Source organism: Vigna unguiculata, chromosome 2 (assembly GCF_037176805.1).
Source record: "Vigna unguiculata cultivar grain cowpea cultivar isolate G323 ecotype 2 chromosome 2, ASM3717680v1, whole genome shotgun sequence".
Taxonomy (NCBI): Eukaryota; Viridiplantae; Streptophyta; class Magnoliopsida; order Fabales; family Fabaceae; genus Vigna; species Vigna unguiculata.
Window position 1 is genome coordinate 8,576,058 of NC_140793.1, and position 10,950 is coordinate 8,587,007.

The 10,950-nt window shown below is 31.1% G+C and overlaps 2 non-coding genes across 2 annotated transcripts; one reads left to right on the top strand and one right to left on the bottom strand.

Moving 5' to 3' along the window:
- Positions 1–7,212: 7,212 nt before the first annotated feature.
- Positions 7,213–7,285, top strand: TRNAF-GAA (transfer RNA phenylalanine (anticodon GAA)). The gene has a single exon. It is a non-coding gene; the product is annotated as a tRNA-Phe (tRNA).
- A 192-nt stretch (positions 7,286–7,477) lies between these two features.
- On the bottom strand, positions 7,478–7,548 carry TRNAC-GCA (transfer RNA cysteine (anticodon GCA)). The gene has a single exon. It is a non-coding gene; the product is annotated as a tRNA-Cys (tRNA).
- Positions 7,549–10,950: the final 3,402 nt, after the last annotated feature.

Genomic DNA, 10,950 nt, shown 5'->3' on the forward strand with positions numbered 1-10,950 from the left:
CTCCTTTGGTTGCTAAGTTTCTAGCCCTTTCACATTCATGCAAAAGGAAAATTTGGCAAAAAAAAATTATTTAGTTCTCACCAAGGTTTGAACCCACACTCATGCACATACCCAACCAAGGCCAAACCATTCAACCAATCCTTATTCATGATAAGTCCTACAATTCTAAGAGTTTATCATGACACCACGCATTCAATATATAATTACCTAAAAATGCATAATTTAATAACATCCAAATGACACACATAAGACTCGAACCCAAGTCCCCACATACAATAAAGTACTCTCAACCACATGAGCTAGCACTTTTTCACGTTATAACTCCTCACATTTATTGCTTTAAATGTTCTCATTACCCATCCTAATTAAATAATTAATTAAATAACTATTTAATTTTCCCGGGTCTTACAGCTAGGGTTTCTACTCCTTCCCATCATTGGCAACACAGAATTAGCAAAAATAAAGTTTTAGTTTAGGTTCTCCAAGGTTAATAATAATTAAATAACACATAGTTAGCATACATAGGACTTAAACCCAAGACCTCTCACACCTTTAAGTTCTCTCAACCACTTGAGCTAATACTTTTCCACGTCATACCAATCAGAATTTAATTCCATAAAGGGTCTTCCTACCCGCATTTATTAATTATTTATTTATTTAATTAATTAAATTCTACGGGTCTTACAAAGTGTGCAACATTATTTCGTTCTAAAACTTATGGAAAAGTTCTAGAACTCACTGATTGCTAGAAAATCAATATAGGAAGACATATACATGTCAATCATCTACCCTGTGAACAATCAACAAGTGTGGGCAGTTATTTCATTCTCTAATGTATTCCCTCCAACCAAAAGAATATTGCTTGGAAGGCAAAAAAATTTGAAGACTAGAACCTTAGGAGTTAAAGAAGGATGAAACCTAATTTAGAAATGGTGGTTTATGCAAAAGATGTGGCATCTATAATACACAACATAAAATGTTCCACAAATACCTCACTCAGAACAACCGTCTCAACCATCTAAACTAGGAACTTTAACAACACTAACTCTACCACTTGAAGCAAATCAGATTTTTGAAGCATCCCAACCACTAGGGATGGCAAATAAACCCACCCTTGTAGCTTTACTCGAACCCGTCCTCCTTTTGATGGAGAATCCTTGACTTGACTCGGTATAGGTACATGTATAGGTATGAGGAATACTCAACTTTTTCGATTAGGTATGGGGATGAGGATGGTGATGTACAAATATGACCCATCATTGTCCCCATACCCGCCATAACACCTATCACCACCATATCCCCATCCCCGTTTAAATTATTAAAATACTCAGTCTATTAAGTAGCCTTGTATTTATATATATATATATATATATATATATATATATATATATATATATATATATATATATATATATATATACACACACACACACACACATACACACACACACTACACACTTTCTATTTTTTTATTTCTTCTAATTGTTTGGCTTGTTATGAAACTTATTTGCATCTCTAAGATATTTTTCGTCTTATCACAACCTTTATGTAATTATGTTGAAATGATGTATGTTAATTAAGTATTTTTATGTCTTACATTTGAATATTTTTACTCTTTCTCAGTGGTAGGGTATCTAAGAAGCGGGGATGGGCCATAACCCCCCCAAATATTTTTTATTTTTTTAAATTAAATGTATTTTTTAAAATGTTAAAAATTTAAAAATTTTTAAAATTATAGGTACATATTTTAGAAAATGATGGAAATTAAATTGTGTGTCTTTTAATTTCTTTTAAAAAAATACAACATTTAATGTTAATAGATAATAAAACATAAAATCAAATATAGAAAAGAATAAAAATTTTATGTTTAATTACTCATTTGGTCTCTATTTTCTTCTAAAAATATCAAATTCTGACTAAAAATATGAAAATAAATTGAGACGAAAAAAACTGGAGGACCAACTTGACATTTTTGGAAACAGTAACAAAAAAAGTTATTAAACCAAATATTTATGAAGTTATTTTTTATTTTATTTTTCATTGCGTTTTTAGTTTTTCACAAAAATTGTACTCATCGCTCACTCTCATATGTTTTATTTTTCTTTTTAAAGAACAAATGAAGTTAGACACATACTCATTATTTTTGCTCTCATTTCTCATTTGTTTCCTTCCTTTCTCGAAGAGAAAACGTAATCTCTTTTGTCTCACTTGATAATGAAATATTAATTTAATAGTTATTATTCCTACATGGACAATATTAAATTATTATGGGACTTACACTTCGTCTTACCACAATCTCTAAGCTTCTTGCATGGATAATCCACGGTCATGTTCACTATGCCTTTGTTATCGGGTACTTGATGGAACATGGGGGTGTTACCTACAGAAAATGCTTCGACGATCAAGTTAGCAAAAGTTCTCAAAGTCAAATCTCAGATTATGCACTAATGAAATGTGTACTTTTAATTATTGGGGTCCACCCTTATTTATAGGAGATTATTCTCATTTTACCTTAGTTAAACCATGGGCTGGATTTTGACCACAATTTACTTTGGCCCAACTTCATTGGGCTTGTTTGGACTTAGTTGGGCCTAGATCGTAGGCCCATTATTCTCTTACAATGTTTCAGCTGGTTTTTCCCCTGAGTTAGAGTATGCAGCATTTTGGAAATTACCATTTCCATATCTGTTTTTCGCGACTATGGTCGGCTAGTGTTCATATCGTTTATATTATTGAGGCGATCAAATAGTTGATCAACCTTGCCATTGTGTAAGCTAGTTGATTCATGTAAGGTGTGATTAATGATGAGACGCTTTGTGACCAAGTATGTCGATATGTACCTAGTTATGGTCTTCATGGTGTTCCTTCAAGCCTAGAGGTTACTTGGCGACTTTAGGGTTAACAACCTTTTAAGATAGCGACCAATTTTGCCACTATGGTACAATTATTAAGATGACTTTCTATCTCATGAGCCTTTTGTATATTCATCTTTTATAATTAAAGAAAAAAATGTATTGTGTTTTTTCGTAACCGATTTTTAATTATGGCTTAACTATAATATATTTTTCTTCTAATAATTACGTCTTTCAATTTTTTATTAGATTATGATAAATTATCTTTTAATATATTTTAAAAAAAGTATATCAATGAAGAATAAAATAATATTTTCATTTTTCAAAAGTGATAAAAGGGAAACTATATGTGAAGATGAAAACAAGATAGATTCTACTTCTTCACAACTTTTAAAGCATTATACTAATGATCTAATCTAACGATCAATTTTTTTACATAGGAGCCATTTTTTTAAGCATCATACTAATGATCCAATCAAATGATCAAAGAACTATATTACTTTGGCCCTCCAAAACTCTTGTATATTTTATTTTCACATGAGAATGTTTAACACTCTTAATTTAAGTTTTAATTTCATAAACCTTTCATTTACTACATAATATAAAAAACTTATCTTCTTTATTCTATAATTATTAATTTTTGTTTCATTTGAAGAATTCTTTTGTTTCACTAAAACAATTTTTGTTATCTCTCAACCATTGACTAGGTTGATATTTGAAATTTAGACCTCTAAGTTATTTTTCATCTTATCATACCCTTAATTATGCAATTATTTTCCTTTGTGAATTTCATTCAATGGTCTCTCAAATTGTTTTTAAGACACACATTTGATCATTTTTCAATATTTTTACTTGTTTTTTATTTTTATCATGTAGAATACTATTTTGATATTTTTCATTTAATTATTTTCATTTCTAACTCATTATCATACATGTAAGTTTATCATTATTATTGTATAAATACATTTTATTTACTATCATGAAATAATTTAATGTAATTGTCATGAATCTTTTTTTATCACCATCCAATATATATTGAAGTTCAAAAGACGAAATATCTATATTAAAATTATATTATTATTATTATTATTATTATTATTATTATTATTAGTTTCATAACTGTTCTTTATTAGTGTATAGAAAAAGAGATTTCATTAGAATTTAAAAATTTGAAGTAAACAAACATTTAAAATTTTTTCTTTATTTAAATATATGTTTTCCTTTTATATTTTAAAAAAAATGTTTTTAAATTTTATCAACTAGGTTTCATTGACGTTTGAAAATTTAATAAATGTTTTGGAACATCAGGTTGGCGAACTCTATGATGACAAATGAAAGAAGTTATAATCTGAAATAGAATAGATAATGCAATACCACCAGATGTTATAAAGACAAACAAATTCAAGAAATCTTTCCTCGTAATACATTCCTAACCATACTAGGTATGATTTTACACACAGTAAGTGGGCTTTACAAAATATAGGTATATAATATTTCTTAATTTATCCACCTTCCATATATGCAATCATCAGTCTCCTGAAACTCAAATTTGTTATCTTGGATCCCTAAAAACATCTTTTCCAACAATATATGTTGTATTTTTCTCTTGAAGCAATTGAAAAAATTGTTCAGAAACATAAAACATTTTAGGCAAAGTATAACTTGTTTATCATACATAAAGAGAAAGTGAAAAACAAATAACAAACAAATTTTTTTGATGATATATTTCTACAAGAACGTGGTACACGTACTTTAATGTGCATGAATCAATGTCTGAATATTTTAAGGAAGGCATAATTGGGTTCCACTAAAACGCTCATTTCCATATATTTTATTTGTAGCTTTAGCAGGGTGAGCAAAGTCAAAAAAATAATATTCATTCCGGTTTGCACAAGGTTTCTTTCTTTGGACACACGAGTCAAAAATATTTTTGAACCCTGAAAATGTAATCAATAAATGTATTAGTTATGATCATACTAGAATACAAAAAACACATTAACTTTTTAATTTCTTTTTTTCAAGAGATTAATAGTAGACGTTGTTTACCAAAGTTTTCAGGGGAATTTCGTATTTTCTGGGAGAAATTGTAATTATCCAAATTAGTGAAAGTGAATGTGAGAGTTGGTTTTGCAACTCTTGTGGCTTTCCAATGAGTTTGTCTGGCTAGTGTTTAATGTAACATCCCTAAAGAATATTACTTAAATAAATAAATAAATAAGGAAAAAAAATTAAATCGTCATGATATTATTATTCCCAAACGTGGGAAAATTTTAAAATATTTAAACACGCGCAAAAAATTATAAGAAAGTAGTCATAAAGACGTTACAGTTTCCAAAATCCATAATTATAAGTAAAACATAATAAAATATGCCTAGCTCTAATCCCAACTAGCCTTCACTCCGTCGCCTGAGCATCCTCAACATCATCTGCATCCACACCTGCTCCTGTGTAACGAATCACACGATCATCGTCATACATAAACAGAAAGGGTGAGCTGAGAAAAATAAAAACAACATATATATATATAATGTATAAAATAAGACATACACCCATCTCTCAAACGTGAGCACGGAACATAAGAACCTACCTCGCTCGTATCCCCACGCGAGAGTAACTAGATATGAACCTCCCCGCTCATATCATCACATGTTAACCACCATCCATGAACCTACTCGCTCATGGCACAACATCACTCGATCCAAGCATAACATCATTGCTTAAACATAACACAACACAAGTCACGTTTGCAGGATTTCCGCCTGGCGCAGCACCAAGCGCCGCCAAGCGGAACAGGTCTAGACCGCCTGGCGGGACAGTCCCCTTCGCCAGGCGCCAGACTTGCACGTAGAGCCTCTTTTCGCGTCGCTATCGCGTGGCGGTTACCCCCTTTTTGCCAAGCGCCGCTCTCACACATACCCATTTTTGTGGTGTCTATCGCCTGACGGGCCACACTCTGCTACAAGGCGCACTTGTGACACTGTCCCTCCCATGGTATGCTTATCGCCTGGCGCGCACACCCATGCCGCTAGGCGCCATATCAGTAGCAGAGCTTTACTAGTTATTAGCACCTCAATTATTCTGATTCGATGTATAACCCAAATCCAAGCGCCCAAATAAAGACCCCACTATCGAATCCACCTTATGGTTAATCTACCACTATCATATGTATCAAGTACCTATACTATACAATGGTCAATCCAGTCATTCAAGTTTCCTTAATTACAAGAGCATCATCAAAGTATAGCAAATCCATCCATACCTATGACTACAACCAACATTTCAATGCCTTTAATCACACCCAAAATGAACTACATTGTAATAACCAGAACCTTCATTGCTAAGTTGTTACTACATACCAACCCCAACAAAGCTGTCCATCTTTATTTTATGCTTACTGATTCGTCCATTTTCATAATAACCAACAGTTAATTATTTTCCAATCCCCTTATCACAGCCCCACCAAAGAACTCAAGATTCACACTCCATACATGAAGAATGCTTGTTTAACTCTTAACCAATTTCTAATGCCTCACACCTATTTCTTACCTCAACCAATTATTATAACCCAATCATTCCAAAATCCCTATTTTAATCGTCTTTTCATACCCAATTCAACCACAATTCATTCACAGATAATTTCTTCCCAAAACAGACTCACAAATCTACCAAACAGCCTTGTTACGCCGCTATCGCCTGGCGGCCAATAAGATGCCGCCAGGCGGCATACCAGATTATGGGTATAAACCCAAATTTTCTGCACCTGTGTTTCCCCTTCCCGATTCCATGGTTCTGTTGTCTCGAGCACTACAACCCAACGTTTAACAATGAAATATTTCTACAGTCCAACACTTCCAATCAAAACTCAATGATCATTAATTCGACTCAGTAAAGGGATTACCTATTCTTAACATGACCCCTCATGTTCCCTTCTCCATTGTTAATAATAGTCCGACCATACGAATTAATATCATAGCATGAGTCAATCAAACAACCAAACCAAAGACGAACATAAACATCAACGTATAAAAAAAATCACCAAAATAACAAAACAGTGTCAGACCTCGTGCTCCGCCTGGCGGATTTCGGCCCATCACCAGGTAACTCGTGCCAAAACCCAGATTTTGGGTGAAATAGACGAGAGTTCATGCAATTATGGTCATCCCAAGGCATAATACAGTGATTACAATTAAAACAACACACATAACTTCACGTTGCCTCTCCATTTGCTAACGATTAACAATAAAAAATAATTATTACTGCGGAAACTCACTTACAAACTTTTTTTTTACTTAGTTGATATAGATTCATTAACATAGATTTTAAAAATCTTTTAAAATCAAAGTATTAAGCTTCAAGAATGGTCGGGATAGCTCAGTTGGTAGAGCAGAGGACTGAAAATCCTCGTGTCACCAGTTCAAATCTGGTTCCTGACACAAAGTATCTATCCCCCATATTCATTTTAATGAATATGGGGGATAGATACTCATACAAATTTGTCTACTGATGCTTATAATTTCGAATCAAACACAATTCTCAAGACTCCTTTTCCCTCGCTTGCTTCTGTTGGAAAAAAAGTTTTCTAAAAAAACGTAATATAATCTTTCATTTACAGTTTCTTATCGATCAGGCGACACCCGGATTTGAACTGGGGAAAAAGGATTTGCAGTCCCCCGCCTTACCACTCGGCCATGCCGCCAATAAAAATATAGATATGAAGTTTTTGAGAATACTCCCCCCTTTTCTTTCTATTGAAAAATTGAAAAACAATCTTGAGACAAATCGCAACCGTTAACTATTCTTTTATGAATTATTCTTTTTTTATTAGGTATATTCACTTATCTATAGTATCTATAGCTACTAGGGTTCCTAAACCCTTTCATATTCATGCCAAGAGAATTTGGCAAAAGGAGAATGAATTTGTCCTTAGCAAGGTTTGAACCCACAACCCATCAATTACCAAGTCAAACGCACAACCAAAACAACCAATTCATATTTGTGATAATTCCTACCATTTTAGGATTTTGTTATCACGTCAAGCATTCAAGTATACCATCAAAATAATGCATAAATTAAAATACACATAATTGGCACATATAGGACTTGAACTCAAGTCCTCTCACACAATTAAAGTACGCTCAACCACTTGAGCTAATACTTTTCCACATCATACCTCTCTGTATTAAATGCCTTAAAGGCTTTTATTACCCCCCTTTATTAAATAATTATTTAGTTAACTATTTAATTTTCTCGGGTCTTACATTTAACCTTTTGATTTATATCTTCATTGCATTTTTTTGCAATATGGTGTCCTTATAACACATGCTGGTGTGTATCCAATTTGACCAATTCTACTTACCACACAATTTCGAGCTCCTAAATCATAAATTCCCTAGGGAAAAGAAAGAATAAACAAAACACATTTTTCACATTCTTTGGGAAAAATTAAATACATATGATATGTAAAATACTTAATTGAAAGGTGACATATTAAATATAACAATGACTACATTTTAGAAATCAATGTGTAATTCAAAACATTTATCAAAAGATTAGCTTGATACATGAAGCCACTTTTTCAAGTAGGTAATCTACATATTTTTCTAAATTTAGATTGTTATTCGTTCCATTTGGGTACTTGAAATAATTCAACATGTAATCATTAGATCCAATTGATAAGAGATATATGGAATTGACTAAGTATTGTCTTAGTTTTGGTTTGCTATGTATGCTTCTTGGAAGATCGTTGGTCACAATCGAGGTGAAGTATTCAATTTGTTTGTCTAAGGACAAACAATCTCCCTTCGTCACAAAATAAAAATATTATAAGAAATAAATTGAACAAAAAAAAATTTATTTATGGGTCAAAATGTTTTTTTAACCTGAAGTTACTTTTAAAAGTTATATTTTTTTCTAGATTGAATAAATGTTTATTTTGTTGATGTATTTTATAAAACTTATATAAAACATCTTTTCAACAAACAACATTTTAATTATTTATTATATGATAATTGGAGTTCCAAAATGAATTAGAATATAACTTCCTTGTTTGTTAAAAGATATTTTATATGAATTTCATAAAATGCAAACAAAATAAATATACAATTTTTAAAGATGAAACATAATTTTTGAAAATAATTTGAGAAAAAAGCATATTAAACTCTATATTTATTTATTTTGAATCTTACTAATCTGGTTGAATTCAAGATTCCACAAGAGCTTGATGCATAGTTAACTCTTATGATTACTTGATGTCTCTTCTACTTGAGCACACCCAAGTATGGAGGTGGCACTGGCAAACCCAATCTAATAGATACAAAAGGACAATAAATGCATAAAAATCCTCGTAATATTTTTTTTTATGTTTGTATGGAAACATTAAACCTCAACCAAACAAAGACAAAGACAATGTTTGAGAAGAAAGGAGGAAAAGTTACCAATAAAGTCAACAAAGGTTTTGCCATTGCTAAACCTTCTCGTGGAACAATTATTGAAGTCAATGCCATAGGGAAATGCATTTGCCTTGGCAAGTGTGTTGAGATTGTTGTTGTTTCTAGCGTCTACAGTTGCATTACCAAAACGTACAAAGTTGGCACAGTCCTTTTTCTAGAATGTGAGGCATTGGCCAATAATGTTGGCATAATCCTTTTACTAGAATGTGAGGCATTGGCCAATAATGTTAATTGTTGGGTTATCATTATAGAAATAACCTAAATAATTTTTAAACTATTTTCCATTTTGTTTTCTTTTGGAGCAATTGAACAATGCAAATAGTGTCTTAAATAATTGTTATTGTGGTAAGCATTATTGTTTCATAACCAAAGTATAACTCAAATATGTGTAGTTATCTCTCAACATGCTTCATTGTTTAATTCTTATTTTGTATCCAAATAAGGTTTTTGTTATTCCTTTCCAAATTAGGTAAAGGCTAACTCATTCTTCTTTATTCTTCCTTTTCATGTCTATCTTTAGCTCCAACATTCTTCATTTATATATATATATATATATATATATATATATATATATATATATATATATATATATATATATATATATATATATATATATATATATATATATATATATATATATATATATCTTGTAGGTAGCTAGATATAGAATATAATCAGGTTCATTTTTATGTTTTTTTTTTTATTTTAAAATATCTCAATTGTAAATTCTTTTACTTTTTAATAAATAATTAATATTAACAATTAAGTTTTAAGAAAATGAATTGTAAAAGTAAAATGTGTGTGTAATTAACCATTATTTTCTTAAATTTATTTCTCTCCTAATTTTGTTTCTTATTGTCACAACCGAAATCGTGACGAGACGGCGAAAAAGAAAGAAAACATGTTTGAAAAGAGATTTGGAATCGTCATCGTAGTTATTTATGGAAAACTATGGAAAACTATGAAAATAAAACAAATTTGCGAACAACCAGATTTTTGGATTCGGGAGCCGATTACGTGTAGGGAAGGTGTTAATATCCTACATCGTCTGCCTAACGGCGGTACCCTTAGTTAAACATGCAAAGTTGATGTAGTTTTCAAAATGTTAGTTTTCCAAAAAAATTATAAGACAATAATACTAAAAAGAAACAAATTTGGAGTGGCGCTAAAAAAAGAGGATGCATGAATGAGAGATGGGCTGAAATAATTATGAAAATGTAACATCGAATAATAAAGTTGGGGGTGCAGGCAAAGAATAACATTAGACCCGTTCGTCTACTTTTTATTTTGGTTAAATTACTCTTTTGGTCCCTTTATTTGTCATGAAATTTCAGTTTGATGCTCAAGTTTTTCATTGTCTTAATTTGGTCCTCATTTTCTTAAAAATGACTCAATTTGATACTCACTGTTAACTTTGACCAGACGGTGTTAAAGTCAACTCCACGTGTATATTTCTGGTTTTTTTAATTTTTTTAATTTGTTTTTCATTTTTTTAATATATTTTTTTTATCAGCAAAGAAAACTATACAATTATAATTGAGTATTTGGGATACTCTAATCTTTATACGTTTCATTTACAATAGGTATTATAATAGTATGTCCTTTTATTACATTTCCCTATCAATCCTACACCGAGCATAATATATTTC